Source organism: Emydura macquarii, unplaced genomic scaffold (genome assembly GCF_026122565.2).
Source record: "Emydura macquarii macquarii isolate MOO-44397 ecotype Brisbane River unplaced genomic scaffold, CSIRO-AGI_Emac_v2 contig_2734, whole genome shotgun sequence".
NCBI lineage: Eukaryota > Metazoa > Chordata > Testudines > Chelidae > Emydura > Emydura macquarii.
In genome coordinates this window covers 3,332,671-3,348,486 of record NW_027132871.1, presented here as the reverse complement: position 1 = coordinate 3,348,486, position 15,816 = coordinate 3,332,671, and the positions used below count along the sequence as shown (strand labels likewise).

Genomic DNA, 15,816 nt, shown 5'->3' with positions numbered 1-15,816 from the left:
ATAAGACAGGAATTGGGTGTCCCAATAGTGATTGCTTGCAAAGATCCTAAACACAGATCATCGATACCCAGAGGTGGCGGTTTAGACCTCAAAGGGCAAAACTCTCCTACACTCTGACCTGCCCCACATACCACAAATTAGTTTTAGGAACTTTATGAATAGGGAAGCTTCTGCATGCAGCTGAAATCAGCCAGATTTCAGGCTTATGTTAATGGTGCCTTTGTATTTGTAGAAATATGTTTGTAGAGGGTTATAATTTAGAGACACTCCCTCATAAGGAACAGTATTGTGAACATAGGAATTTGGAGATATGCCCTGGAGGTGGAGGTTGGGAACACCACATAGCCAGTGTGCAGCAGTTCACCACAGAAGCTCTCTAGTTTGTTTTATTAAAGTTTTATAGCTTTCTGATTTGTTCTTTAATGAACCCCAAGATCATTACATGGTGTCAGTAGTACTGAATGTGAAAGAAACTGCAGTGATTTCAAAGTTAACTGATGACACCATAGAGCAGCGGTTCTCAACCTTTTTTTCCTGAGTATCATTCGGGTCAGGTACAGTCAGGTCAAGTACCACTCGGGAAAAAAAAGGGGGGGACTTTCAGCGGTGGCAGGGTTTCGTGGCGGTGGGGGGGGGGGGACTTGCGGTGGTGGATTCGGTGGCGCGGTATGGCTCACGTACCACCCAGCCTTCTTCAAAGTACCACCGGTTGAGAACCGCTGCCATAGAGCAATATATCACAGAATTAAGGAAACTTAGTAAAACCTGTGACTCTGAGTTGACAAAGTCTCTGGTCAAAGACAGAATCATTTGTGGCATTCAAGACAATGTGTTAAGAGAGAGATTGCCCTGTGAAAGATTTAACTTTAGAAAAAGCTCTCCAAATATGCAGAACAGCAGAAACGGTGAAAGCACAAGCCAAAGAGCTGAATTCAGCAAGACGGGTTATCCATGTACTAAGTAAAACAATATAGCTATAATAGATCAAATCAAAAAGTGGAACTACTCACTATGAAAACCAGTGCTAGTGGGAAGACTGCGTACAGACTGTCATGTGGAAGGTGAGGATCACAGCATGGCCCCAAACAATGTGTTGGCTTTAGGAAACCCATAAATGTGGAAAAAATAATCATTTTGCAAAATGTTGCGGCTCCCAAATGCAGAAAAGTCAAGTGCATTCAGTTAAAGACAGTCTGGTTGAGGAGCTTTTCATAGACATACTGGGATCTAGCAAGCTTGATGAGAGGGGACTGGATGCTGCTGCCTATGACAGTGAATGGAACAATTATTCCACTGAAACTGGACAGGAGCTCAGGTTAATATTCTGTCTGAACAAGATTATGAGAGACTGAAAATAAGACCAAAACTGGGAACAACAAAAACAAAAGTAACCGGTTATTCTGGAACAAATATACCAGTGAAGGGGCGGTGCATTGCTATCATCAGCCATAAAAACACCATGTACAGCAGGGGTGTCAAACTCATTTGCTATGGCGGGCCAGATTTGAATTAAATGTACTTCAAGTGGGCCATACATACCATAAATCGAAATACTAGGCACAACCATTTTTATGTAGTATTACATTTTATTTGCTAGATATCAGCGATATAAAAACTGCAGTAAATTCACTTCTACAACTACTACTATTTTACGATTAAAATAATTGATCAATGATTTAGAATTATAGTGCTGCGCGATACCCCAAGACCACACTGTCCTTCTCCCGCCTTTTGGAGCTCTGTGTCTCGTGCACATAGCGCTCCACACGCTGCCGCCAGAGTACACGGATCTCGTGGCAGCATGCGACGCCGCAACGTCTTGCGGTGTTGTACTCTCTGGCAGCGTCGTGCGCTGTCGTGATATCTCGCAGCGTTGTACTCTCTGGCGGCAGAACGTGCTGCTGCGACATCTCGCGGCATTGTACTCTCTGGTGGCAGCACGCAATGCTGCCAGAGAGTACAACGCTGTGAGACGTTGCTGCAGCGCGTGCTACCTCCAGGGGCCAGACCAAAACGGTTGCTGGGCCATATCTAGCCTGCAGGCCAGGTGTTTGACACCCCTGATGTACAGGATCCCTGTCATTGTAGGGCCACAGGAGGTGACACCAATTTTAGTCCTGGCTGCATGTGAGAAACTTAGTCTGGTACACTGGATGCTCTCACTACAAGATCATACTGAACCTAGCTATGAGGCACTCTTTTGGGAATATCATGACCTGTTTCAAGGGTTGGGTTGCTTGCAGGGTGAACATACAATCTGGATAAACAAGCAGGTCCCTCCAGTTATATCCATCCATGTAGCAAGGCACTGAGAGCAATGAAAGTAACACAAAAAATTGAGGAGCCAACAGAATGAGTTCCCTAGTCATCATGGAGAAAAATAACAGTCAGCTATGCATATTCTTAGATCCCAGAGACCTCAACAAGGCTGTAAAAAGAGAACATTTCAAACTTCCAACCAGAGAAGAGGTTATGGCTCAATTTGCAAATGCTTAGTATTTCAGTAAATTGGATGCATCCTCAGGGTTTTGGCAGCTAAAATTAACTGAAGAAAGCTCAAAATTATGCACATGTAATATTCCATTTGTAAGATACAGATTCTTACGCATATCCTTCAGCATCAGAAATGTGCCACAAAACCATACATTTGATCTATGAACATATAAACTGTATTGACACCTCAATGGATAACATCATCATCGGGCTCAACGAAAGAGGAGCATGATGATAGAGTTTGGGAAGTCCTGGATGCAACTAGAGCCGCAAAGCTCAAACTAAATAGGGAGAAATGTGTTTTAGGGGTTACTGAATTGACTTTTGTTGGGAACATTATTTCCCATGAAAGTGTAAAACATGATAAGAGGAAGAATTCAACCTTTGAAATGATGCTACGTCCCCAGTCAAAGAAAGATGTCCAGCGGTTCCTGGGAATGGTTAATTATCTTGGAAAATTCATACCTAATCTATCTACCAAAGCAGTGTCTTTGAGAAAACTCCTAGATAATAAAAGTGAATGGTACTGGGGTGCAGAACAGGAGGAATTATGGAAAGGTTTAAAACAGCAACTGATACAAGAACCAGTGTTGAAGTTCTGTGCACCAGGAAGACCTATTAAAATTTCAGCAGATGCTTCACTGTCTGGGTTGAGTGCAGTGATTTTACAGAAGCATGAGAATTATTGGCAACCAGTGGCATACGTATCCAAATCACTGACTGAGGCAGAAACCAGATACTCACAGATCAAGAAGGAGTTTTTAGGAATTTTGTTTGCCTGTGAGATATTCAATCAGTATTTTTATGGACAGACAGTGGAAGTTGGAAATGGAGCATAAGCCCCTGATAGCATTATTTAGCAAACAGTTAAATGATACCTTAAGGATTCAAAGAATGATGATAAAGCAGCAAAAGTATAATTTCATACAATAAAAACCTTCATACAATAAACCTTTCATACAATATACCTTTCATACAATAAAAACCTTTCCTGCTTGATGTACCAGGTATTCACAGTATATCCAGTTTACACTGGAATTGTTCTGAAAGAATATGGGGTTAAATATAGTCCATTTTGTAACAAACTGCTGGATGGGGTTTTTTAGTGCTTCACATGCTGTAATATGAAATCCAAGGGAAATGGTGGGCACATGGTCACTCTCTTGGTCTGCTGCCTTCCTAATTTGCTGCACTGGGAACACAAGATTACTTGTCCAGTGTGTCACTCAGTTTAGGGCACAGAGCTTGAAATGACTTGTGCTGGAAAGCAATTACCTCTCTAGGAGCAAAAAGCATGTAGATGTCATGGCCCTTTTACTAGAAAAGCTATTTAATGGCATAGGATGAATAAATGAAAAAGTAGTAAGTGTATTTTAAAACTCTCTTGTGAACTGGACTTTTCACCTTTTAGAATTCTTGCTCTTGTGGCTGTTCCTTTATTATTCTGTTCTTGCTACAGTGTCCTTTGCTTTAATCATTTATCTTAGGCTATTGTTTTGTGTTTGACAAACCTGCCAGTCATTCTGCATTTATGAATTTCTCAGAAGAAGGTAGTTCAGCAAATTAGGCACTGACTTTCCATGTGAGTGAGTGTAAGGAAATATATGCTTCTTGGGAGAAATCGGATACTTGAATTTATCCTTTTCTCTCAGGAGGCAATGAGAACATGTCACTCAGGAAATGACTGATAATGCTTCCTTGTTAAGCCATATGTGGCCCAGGTTTTGGGGGCATTTCTTAAACCCTTAGCATTGCCTACAAGGTCTCAAGACATTTGATGGCACCATGGCCACAGTTGCCATGGTGATTAGGTTTTTCCTCTGTGAATAGAGAAGGAAAAGTGGCGGTTCCCATCCATGAAAATGATTGTTGAATTCTTGAGCCCTAGCTTAATGTATAGTTTATGTTTTTGAGTTCAAAATCATAAATTTCTTTGGGAATTTTATTTCCAAAAGTAGCTTGAGAAGTAGGGTCAGCCAAGAAGAAAATCTCAGGCTTTTAATTCCCTGTTTCGACAGCATATGCCAAACCCACCTTGTGCTGGTGAAATTGTTCATCTAAGTTTGAAATTGTGACACAAAACTGGGTGAGCAAAAATTGTCACAAGGCTTTTCTCCATTTTTTACATCAGCCCTGCTATTGAATATTTAACTGTCACTTGAGAATTCCTGTGATTGGGAAGCTTGTTTGTGGAATTTCTTCAGTTGCATCTTCTACTCCAAAGGGCACTTCCCCAATAAAGAGGTTGGTTTAAAGACCCATTTAGACCCAGGTGATTGGACCGTCAATGTGATGTGGCCAGGAAAAAGGCTAATGCAGTCCTAGGATGCATCAGGCGAGGTATTTCCAGTAGAGTCATGGAAGTGTTGGTACCGTTATACAAAGCATTGGTCAGACCTCATGTGGAATACTGTGTGCAGTTCTGGTCCCCCGTGTTTAAGAAAGATGAATTCAAATTGGAACAGGTGCAGAGAAGGGCTACTAGGATGATCCGAGGAATGGAAAACTTGCCTTATGAGAGGAGACGAAAAGAGTTTAGCTTGTTTAGCCTAACCAAAAGAAGGCTGAGGGAAGCTACGATTGCTCTCTATAAATGCATCAGAAGGATAAATACTAGTGAGGGAGAGGAGTTATTTAAGTTAAGCACCAATGTGGACACAAGAACAAATTGATATAAACTGGCCATCAAAAGTTTAGGCTTGAAATTAGGCAAAGGTTTCTAACCATCAGAGGAGTGAAGTTCTGGAACAGCCTTCCACAGGGAGCAGTGGAGGCAAAAAATCTAACTGACTTCAAGACTGAGCTTGATATGTTTATGGAGGGGATGGCATGATGGGACAGCCTACAATGGCATGTGGCCCATCAGCGACTGCCAGTAGCAAAAATCCTCCATGGCTGGAAGCAGGACACTAGATGGGGAGAGCTCTGAATTACAACAGAGAATTCTTTCCCACCTGTTCATGCTTAACTGATCGCTATATTTGGGGCTGGGATGGAATTTCTCCCCATGTCAGATTGGCAGAGACCCTGGCGTGTTTTTTTTTTTTGCCTTCCTCTGCAGCATGGGGCAGGGGTCATTTGCAGGTTTAAGTTAGTGTAAAAGGTGAATTCTCTATAACTTGAAGTCTTTAAATCATGATTTCAGGACTTCAGTAACTCAGCCGGAGGTTAGGGCTCTATTACAGGAGTGGGTGGGCGCAGGTCAGACTAGATGATCATGATGGTCCCTTCTGACCTTAAAGTCTGTGAGCCTGCATTTGAGTGAAGAGCATCCTGAGAAATGTGTTCCTAAACTAAAAGCTAAATCATGAGACAGAGACTAGAAATCCAAGTGTGCATTCTGAGAAACTGCCTTTTATAAAAAGAATGGGACTTAGCGGGTATTTTGGGTTTTCCTTCTTTCTAGCACTGGCCTAGCATGAAAGGATGACTTGCTAATATTGCTGCTAGGAATGGGCCCGTTTTGCATTTTTATCATCTTATTTAATTGTTTTATTTTTCTATTTCTCAAACACAGATAACTTGTTAGCCATTTTGTGTAATGAAAAATTGACTTCATACCTGAAATTACAGACTCAAGGGAGTTTCTTCCCTTTATAGCCAGAATTACTTTGATCAAATGCAACAGAAGGCAATAGAATATGATGCTTAGACAGCTGGTGTGGTGCTACAGCTACTGTTTATTATGCTAGTCGTAAATGCCTTGCTGTTGCTTCGTGCTCCCCCATCTGTTTGTTGCATCTTATGACCTACTTATATTAGAGAGACAAGATGGGTGAGGTTGGTCCAATAAAAGATATGACCTCATCCACCTTCTCTCTCTAATATCCTGGAACTGACACAGCTACAACTACCCTGCATATGTACTTATGTTGTAAGTCTTGTGGGCAGGGACTATTTTTCATCATGTGTGTACCGTGTCTTGTACAATGAGGCCACAATATAAGTATAACAAGGGAATTAAGCATCTAACTGGGGTGTCCAGCCAGATGGAAAGGCATTGCTAGAGCTACTTGTATTGAGGGGCAGGAGGAGAAGCATTAAAGAGCAAGAGGCTTGAAAAAGTGGCAGGCAGCAGGACTTGTGTTTTGAGGAAGAAACAAAACTTGAGTCCAGTAAGGGGCTGAAGAAACTGTAGAGTTGGGGACAGGCTTGTTTTAAGTTGACACTTGACCCCAGAAAGAGGTCTTTGACTCTTGAACAGCTGGATGCAGGTGGTGAGAAGCCCAAGAAAGGGAAACTGAGGCAATGGCAGGGTCTGGTACTGGTTTGTGTAAGACTGTTACATGCCCATCAATACAATTCCTATCAATCAGGCAAATGATGTCAGAGGAAAACAAAGCAAAATGTTCCCTTCTTACCAGGGACTGAGTATGCTGGCTCTGTTTGGAGAGCTCAAGACTTGCGCCCCTGTTTTTGCTCTGCACCCATATATTTAACATTTTGTATCAATGTAATAAATACAACTTTAGATCAGTGTTTCAGATAGTCTTATTTACTAAGTGACTGATCCAACGCCCAATTAATTCAGTGGAAAGACACTTCCTCCCTCCCTCTCACTCCACTGTTTTCCATGGAAGTTAGAGGCATAAGATGGAAGCCATCACTTTGGGAAAAAATAGAGCTCATTTTACAAGATGGAGTCAGAGTGTATGCTGAAAACAAAAGAAAACAAAACTTTAAGGAGCCAAAGGAGAAACAAATATATCTTTCACGCGCAATGCTGACGGTAGGGGTATATGTAATCCACTATTCAATGTATGTCACACATCTCCTAGTGGCTGGTCCTTGGAGGATATGAGTCATCTGTAGGTAGGGGAAACAATACTCTGGTTCATATTGTAGAGGCTTATGTTTAACTCTGAAGGTCCCAGATCCAGCCCTGATGACCAAGATATAATGTTTGGTGCATATCTATTTGGTACATGTAGAAGAATTTGGAATGACACTTCAAATGGGAGATTGAAAAAGAGTTAAAGTCCATAACATATCCAGCCTATGGAGATCTCTGAGCAAAGTGCAGTATGTGAGACAAACAAGGAATGACTGCTTAAATTCCTAAGAGTCCTCCATTGTCCTTCCAGTCATAAACACAGGCACAGGCACAATAGTTGCATTTTGAGTCACTCCTTGGGAACTAGTCTATTTCTGGCTGTCCTGTCTGGGTTTATTTTACTTTTTAATGCCATTTAAATGTATTTTTCTTTATCTTTTCAAATGCGTTATATCATCATGATTCTTACAAGACTTCTAGAGGAAAAATGTACATATATACTGTGTTGCAGGGTAAGTCTATCCCATACCCCCTAGGGAGAGGGCAGAGGGGGCGGGGGTGATGGGGCTGTGTGGTGTCCCCATGAATGCAGTCTACCCGACTGGTCCCTCCCCAGCCAGGTGTCTCAAGGTTCCAGGCCAGGGCTGTGCGGCCCAGTGGCCAGAGTCAATAAATACCCTTGCGTCAGGGCTGTGAAGTCTAGTGGCCGGAGTCAATAAGTGCCCTCGGGTCAGGACTGTTTGGATAGCAGTCTACTGTGATGGCAGGGGAAGTGCACTCCTCTGCAGCCTGGTTGTCAGGCAGGGGGTGGCTATCGCCCTAAAGGTGATGGCAGGGGGATAGGGGGACACCTGACTTCACTGAGTCCCCGCCCAGGGTCCTATCCATGGCGGGGGTGGCCCCCATGCAGGTCAGTGGGGATCCCACCTCAACACGCTGGCTGACCTGCCGTAGGCAGGAGGTACCACTCACTCCATGTTGCTGGGCCACTTCCTACCATTTCCCTTGCCGCTGTTGTCTGGGGTTTGTTGGGTTCTTGGGGTCTCCTTGCATCAACGTCTCACTGGGTTTCGGCCTCCCACGGGTCTCGGTTTGGTTCTTTGAAGTCTCCAGTTTCTCTGACTTGGGGCTGAAGCAGCTCACAGCTGTGAATTCCTGCCGGGTGTCGTTCTTTCTCGGTGGTCCCTTGAATGAGCTAGGCTACTCCCTTTTATCCTAGGGCAACAGTTTTAGCATGCCCAGCAGAGTTTGTGGGGCGGGGCTTTTGCCGCTCACAGAGTATGGTTAATTCTTTCAGTGCAGGGTAAGCCCACCCCATCATACACCGTCATACAGGAAAGGAGTTGGGGATCTGTAAAATATTAAAAAAAGACCTCAAGATTTCCTCTTTGTCTCTTTCCAAATATCTGAATAGTTCAGTAGGCAAAATTTTTCTAATTACAAATCCATGACATAATAAAAAATGTTTATATACCAGAGTCTTATAAGGAAAACATAATGAAATGGCTAAAGGAAATTAATTTTGAAGTTTATTTAAAGTAATACAAATGACAAAGAAACCTAGATTGATGATGGGCTAAAAGGAGAAAAGCAGATAATTAGATTTTAGAATTATTGATGATACCAAGTGAGGTACTTTGTTATTCTCAATCCAGTTCAGCAAACATATAGTTACCATGTGTAAATAAATCTTTGTTCATGACGGTCAGGGTTCCAGTACTATTTCCCTGCTAGCAACAACCATGCTTAAACATGGTCATTGCTAACATTGTTTCAAACCTAGGGTGAAACTCAGATCTCCGTTATAGATTGACGGGGAAGTACAGGGAAACAATGAGACAGTATTAGTCAGCATGCGAGGTAGTAGTTTAACACACCAGCAGTCTAACCATTGTCAAGTTTTCAAGTGACAGCAAAGGAGAGTTTTAAGGAGTGATTTGAAGGAGGATGAGGGACCTTTGTTAACAAGGAGCTCTTCCCTGTAAAACCTGAGGGACAACAGGGAGGAAGCATGAAGGAGTTTGTTTGAAAATTTAGCTGGTGGGCAATGAAGGATGACATCCTGGGCTGATTGAAGGTGGGAGCCAACATCTTGATAATGAATGAGAGATGATAGGTTGGGGTTATGTTGTGAAGGTCCTTGAAAGTGAAGACAAGCACCTTATGTTTGATGCGATAGAGAAGGAGACAGTGGAGAGATTCAAAGAGAGGGGTGACATGGTCAAAGCAATGGGTTAGGAAAATGATCTCCACAGCAGCAATAAATAGATATGAGGAAGGTGAGGTTGTGTTTGTCAAGGCCAGAGAGAAGGATGTTGAGGACAATCTTAATGAGCGTGGATGGATAGGAATGGCCATGTCTTAGAGATTTGCGCAGAAAAATTGGCAAGATTTAGACATAGCCTGGATGGAAGGACCTACAGAGAGGTCTGAGTTGAAGTTGACACCCAGGTTATGGGCCTGTGTGCTAAGGAAGATGGTGGTAGTGTCCACAGGGATCAAGAAAGGAGGTGGAGGGAGACTCTGGGGGCAAGGGAAGGTTAAGAGCTCTGTTTTAGCCATGTTGAGATTGAGCTGGTGTTTAGACATCCACAAGGAGATGTTAGAGGGACAGGCTGAGATTGTCCAGAGATAAGATATAGAGGGAGAGAAGGGGACCAAGGACAGAGCCTGGTGGATTAAAGCCATGACCCATGTTGTTGTAGATAGGATGAAGTGGGGCTCTGGTGTCAGAAGGAATCCCAAGGAAGAATTCTGGCTCCTGGAAACTGCATGCTGTGCTCTGCCACTCAGTTAAAGGTGCAGCATGCTCTCCCCTCTTTATCTAGACAGTTTTCCTGGTCAGTGAAAGGAAAGGTGCATATAACAGCACAGCCCCGTTCTCACTGTGGCCTTTAGGGAAGGTAAGCACGACTGGCAGCACTAGTCTTGCACAGGCCTGCATTCACCAGACACACTGTGGATAGCCCCTGTGCATGCACACATGAAAAAGAGGGAAGGCCCCATGCCACCATCTCCCTTCAACCCACAGGGCCAGCCACAATATGCTCCTGTTCACGCACAACACTGACATATTCAATGTTAGAAGGAAGGAGCCAACCTGATAACACAGCAGTGGTAGCGAGATGATTTTTACCAAAAACACTATGGCAAATCCTTATAATTATCAATAGTGTCCTAGGATCTTTTTTGTCTATAGAAAGCATACATATACTGAGATCCCAGGGGGACCTGTGATTTCTGGGAAAAGAACCACTGTCTTTTCCATGGTGATGGGAGGGAAACCCCTTAGATATATTCTGAAAAAGCATCATTGTGGATTTTTTCATTTTCACCCTGCAGTCTAATAATCTGTGTGGGTATTACTATGGCATCTGAGCTATCATTTCTGCTTTTTTTTTTTTTTTTTTTTTTGATAGGATGACTTTTGCAACCAAGAGGGGGAATCAAGGTGATTTCAAGATGGTCAGGTGGACATTTCCATCTAGAACTTTCATATGTATGTGCAGTTTCATGAGTGGCCACAAGACCCGTGTTTTCTTTGAACGCTGGTGCTAGCAAAAAACCTACAGGTATGTAAACTTAGAAGAGAATGCATGAAAAGGAGCTCTAAGACTGTCAAAGCAAGTTCATAATGTTTAGTCAATTTAATGTTTGCAAATATTTCTCTTCCCTATAGTTTTGTGTTTTATTATCCTCAGGTAGGAGTGCAAGGATGAACTTGCAGCTAAAATACGGGCCCAAGACCTAGGAAATCCGGCTTCAGTTCTCAGCACTTCGACACAGTTGAAAGGCAGTTCACATTTAACAGATGGTGTGCTGAGGTACAGACAAATTAAGTGGATACTTCTTCCTTTGTCCTTTTCAAAAGGGCTAACTTTAAAAAATTAAGGGAATTAGTTAGGGAAGTGGACTGGACTGAAGAACTCATGGATCTAAAGGTGGAGGAAGCTTGGAATTACTTCAAGTTAAAGTTGCAGAAACTATCTGAAGCCTGCATTCCAAAGAAGGGGAAAAAATTCATAGGCAAGAGTTGTAGACCAAACTGGATGAGCTAGCGTCTCAGACAGTTGATTAAGACAAAGCAAAAAGCCTATAAGGAGTGGAAGATGGGAGGGATCAGCAAGGAAAGCTATCTCTTGGAGGTCAGAACATGTAGGGATAAAGTGAGAAAAGCCAGGTAGAGTTGGATCTTGCAAAGGGAATTAAAACCAATAGTAAAAGGTTCTATAGCCATATAAATCGAACAGAAAGAAAGAAGACGTGGGACCGCTAAGCACTGAGGGTAGGGTGAAGGTTAAGGATAATCTAGGCATGGCCCATTATCAAAACAAATACTTTGCTTCTGTTTTTAATAAGGCTAATGAAGAGCTTGGGAATAGTGGCAGGGAGGCTAATGGGATTGAGAATATGGAGGTAGAAATTACCACATCTGAGGTAGAAGCCAAACTAGAACAGATTAATGGGACTAAATCGGGGCCCAGATTATCTCCGTCCAAGAATATTAAAGGAATTGGCACATGAAATTGCAAGTCCATTAGCAAGAATTTTTAATGAATCTGTAAATTCAGGGGATGTACCGTATGAATGGAGAATTGCTAACATAGTTCCTATTTTTAAGAAAGGGAAAAAAAGTAATCTAGGTAACTACAGGCCTGTTAGTTTGACCTCAGTAATATGCAAGGTCTTGGAAAATAATTTGAAAGAGAAAGTAGTTAAGGACATGGAGGTTAACAGTGATTGGGATAAAATACAACATGGCTTTACAAAAGATAGATAGTGCCAGACCAACCTGATCTCCTTTTTTGAGAAGATAACAGATTTTTTAGACAAAGGGAATGTAGTGGATCTAAGTTACCTAGATTTCACTACGGAATTTGATATGGTTCCACATGGGGAATTATTAGTTAAATTGGAAAAGATGGGGATTAATATGAAAATTGAAAGGTGGATAAGGAACTGGTTAAAGGGGAGACTACAATGGGTCATACTGAAAAGTGAATTGTCAGGCTGAAGGTAGGTTACTAGTGCAGGTCCTAAGGGATCAGTCTTGTGACCAATCTTATTTAACCTTTTTATTGTTATACTTATAAAATAAACAGCAGGATTTATTTAGGGGGACAAGGCAATATGCCATGTTTATTGTGAATAGAAAGATTTTAAAAGGCAATTGCCTGCACGCTTTTACATACACACACACACATATAAGGTTTTACAAAGATGAAGTATAGTTACTAGCCTTAGTTGTTCGTGTTAGTTCACTGGCCAGGTGGCTAAGACACAAGGGAGGGAGCAGGGACCTGTTGGTGCGCATCAATGTTTTTGGAGGATGATTGTAGAACTAAATTTAATGTTTTCATTTTTTTGTTTTTTTAATATTTTTAAGCTTTTATGTTATTTTATGGGTTTTCTTTTGTTATGTTGTATTTGTATTTTGGTATGATTGTTAATTATTTATGTTTTGTAAGTATGATTATTGTTATTTTTTATAGTTTATTTTGTTTCTGTTTTTTGTGGTGGATTTTATTTTAGGGTTATTAAGGTGGGCAGTTTTTGGCTATTTGGGTAAAAGTTATTTTATTTTTTTGAACATTTGAGGCTGGTGCTTTTTTGTTACTTTTTGGTTTTATATATACATATTATTTATTTATTTATTTATATTAATGTTTTGATATTTATTTAAAATTTGTAACTGGAAGACATAAATGGCACAAAAAGTAGGAATGTGCTAATAAAGTTTGAGGATGACACAAGGTTGGGAGGTATTGCCAATATAAAGAAGGATCGGGATATCATACAAGAAAATCTGGATGACCTTATAAACAAGACTAATAGAAATAAGATGAAATGTATGGACTAATAACAAGAATTTTTGCTATAAGCCGGGGATGCAGTTGGAAGTGACAGAGGAGGAGAAGGACCTGGGCATATTGGTTGATCACAGGATGACTGTGAGCCGCCAATGTGATGTAGCCATGAAAAAAGCTAATGTGGTTGTAGGATGCATCAGACGAGATATTTCCAGTAGAGATAGGGAGGTGTTAGTACCATTATACAGGTGCTGGTGAGACCTCATCTGGAATATTGTGTGTGGTTCTGGTCCTCCATGTTTAAGAAAGATGAACTCAGACTGGAAGAGGTGTAGCGAAGGGCTACTAGGATGATCCGCGGAATGGAAAACCTGCCTTATGAGAGGCGACTCAAAGAACTTGGCTTGTTTAGCCTAACCAAAAGAAGGTTGAGGGGACATATGATTCTCTCTATAAATACAACAGAGGAATAAATAACAGGGAGAGAGAGGAATTATTTAAGTTCAGTGCCAATGTAGACACAAGAACTAATAGATATAAAGTAGCCATTAGGAAGTTTAGACTTGAAATTAGATGCAGGTTTCTAGCCATCAGAGGAGTGAAGTTCTGGAATAGCCTTCCAGTGGGAGCAAAAAACCTAGCTCGCTTCAAAACTGATCTTGATTAATTTATGGAGCGGATGGTATGATGGGACAGCCTAGTTTGGCAATTGACTGATTTTGACTACTGGTGGTACAGATACCCAATGGCCTGTGATGGGATATTAGATGGGGTTGGTTCTGAGTTACTGCACAGAATTCTTTCTTGGGTGTCAGCCTGGTTAGTCTTACCCACATCCTTAGAGATGAGCTCATGACCATATTTAGGGTCGGGAAGGAATTTTCTCCCAAGTCAGACTGAAAGGAGCCCTGAGAGTTTTTCACCTTCCTCTACAGCATGGGGCTCTAGACACTTGAAGTCTCTGAACCTTGAAGTTCTTAAACCACGATTTGAGGACTTCAATAACTCAATCATATGTTAGAGAACTATAACAGAAGTGAGTGGGTGAGGCTCTGTGGCCTGTGTTATGCAGGAGATCAGATTAGATTATTATAATCATCCTGTCAGACAATAAAGTCTCAGAGTCTATGAGTTTGGTTGGGAGGGAAAAAGCAAGCCTTTCAGGCCTTGAGCAAGCACATGTGCAGCATGCTACCACACACAGCTCTCGCGTACCGCTCGGCTCTGGATGCGGACAAGCTTTTTCCATTCCTACCTGAGCCAGGTCAGTCTGTGGAAGATTGGGCACACTTCGAGGTTGTGCTTGACTAGGTCTTCTAGGCTCTCAGGCTCTGACATGGTTCTGGGATGGCTTCGCCTGCCATCTTAAGGCGGCCTCATCCACTGCATGGAGGCGGAAAGACCCTGCGAGCTGATGCTGCAAGAGGGGAGAGTGTACCACGCCTCATGGGCAAAGGGCCTGGGCTTGCGTTTTTTTCCCACCTAGGGTAGGGGCATGGTGCGCTTGAGTAGTCGTGGCCGAGAGGTTAAAGCGATGGACTAGAAATCCATTGGGTGTCGCCCGTGCAGGTTCGAATTCTGCCGACTACGAGCCTTCCCCTCCCTTCGGGCGCCCTCGCATTTTGGCAAAGCGCCGCAGGGGCCTCCGTACTTCGGAGGACGTGGCGAGGTCCTTTGGTGCTCGTGCCACGGCTGGCAGGGCTGCCAGGTTACCATGTGGCGGCCAAGGCTTCCTGAAGTAGGAGAGGCTGGTGGTCGCTCTTTGGTCTTCCTCTGAGTCATGCCGTTGTTGGGCGCCAGGTTTCCCTGCTGAGTGAAGAGAGGAAGAAAGCCCAAGTTGCGTGCAGCCCGTGGAGGCCGGAGAGCAAGAAAAGAGGCAAGGGAGCGCAAGCATGTGAGGAAGGCTCTCTGTTTCTGAGGGGATGGCCAAGCCACGGCAGCTGGCTTCTGGTCTCAAATTAAGGGTGGTAAAGGGGAGCGTGAAGTTAAGCAAGGAGCACCCCAGGTGGGACTTGAACCCACAGTCCCTGGCTTAGGAGGCCAATGCCTTATCCATTAGGCCACTGGGGCAGAGAAGCCGAGGGCTCGCTCACTGGCCCAAGAGCCAAGATGACAAGTGGGCTGAGGCGTCGCCACGGACAGCTTCTTTCGCCTGGGGGGGCATTTAGTATATTGGGTGACATCAGTATGGCAGAATCATAATAATCCATGTGGGATATGCCATGTCAGGTACTCTTAGGAAGGTTATAATGTGCTGAGTAAGATAATAATACTTGTGTTCATGTGTGATATTTGAAATGGAAGTTATAGATGTATTTGAGATGTCTGTATTTCAAACTGCTCTGCCTGGGCAACACCCCAGATAGGAAGGCTGCAGAACAAAGGCCTGCTTAATGGCCCATTAAGGCATTCCCAGGTGCAAGGGGCCCTGAGGGAGAAGCCAGCATCACCACTGAGTCACCAGAACCTGCCTACGTGACTCTGGACTCCATTGCAGGCAGCCTACCTGATGAAGCATCAGGACTGTCCCATGTGACTATGGACCCCAGGCACACCAGAGGAGTCACCAGGATTGGCCCATGTGACTATGGACTCCATTTTAGGTCTTGTGACTGCCCACAGGCCGCATGGCCGGAGGAGGGGGTTTATAAGATCAAGCCAGAAAAACCATTTTGTCTTTGCTCCTGTCCAGCTGCAGACATACACCTATCTCTGGACCAATTCATCTTGCAACTGAAC

The 15,816-nt window shown here is 43.0% G+C and overlaps 2 non-coding genes across 2 annotated transcripts; one reads left to right on the top strand and one right to left on the bottom strand.

The window, feature by feature from the left end:
• Window positions 1-14,585: 14,585 nt before the first annotated feature.
• On the top strand, window positions 14,586-14,667 carry TRNAS-AGA (transfer RNA serine (anticodon AGA)). The gene has a single exon. It is a non-coding gene; the product is annotated as a tRNA-Ser (tRNA).
• A 407-nt stretch (window positions 14,668-15,074) lies between these two features.
• TRNAR-CCU (transfer RNA arginine (anticodon CCU)) lies at window positions 15,075-15,147 on the bottom strand. Its single transcript has one exon. It is a non-coding gene; the product is annotated as a tRNA-Arg (tRNA).
• Window positions 15,148-15,816: the final 669 nt, after the last annotated feature.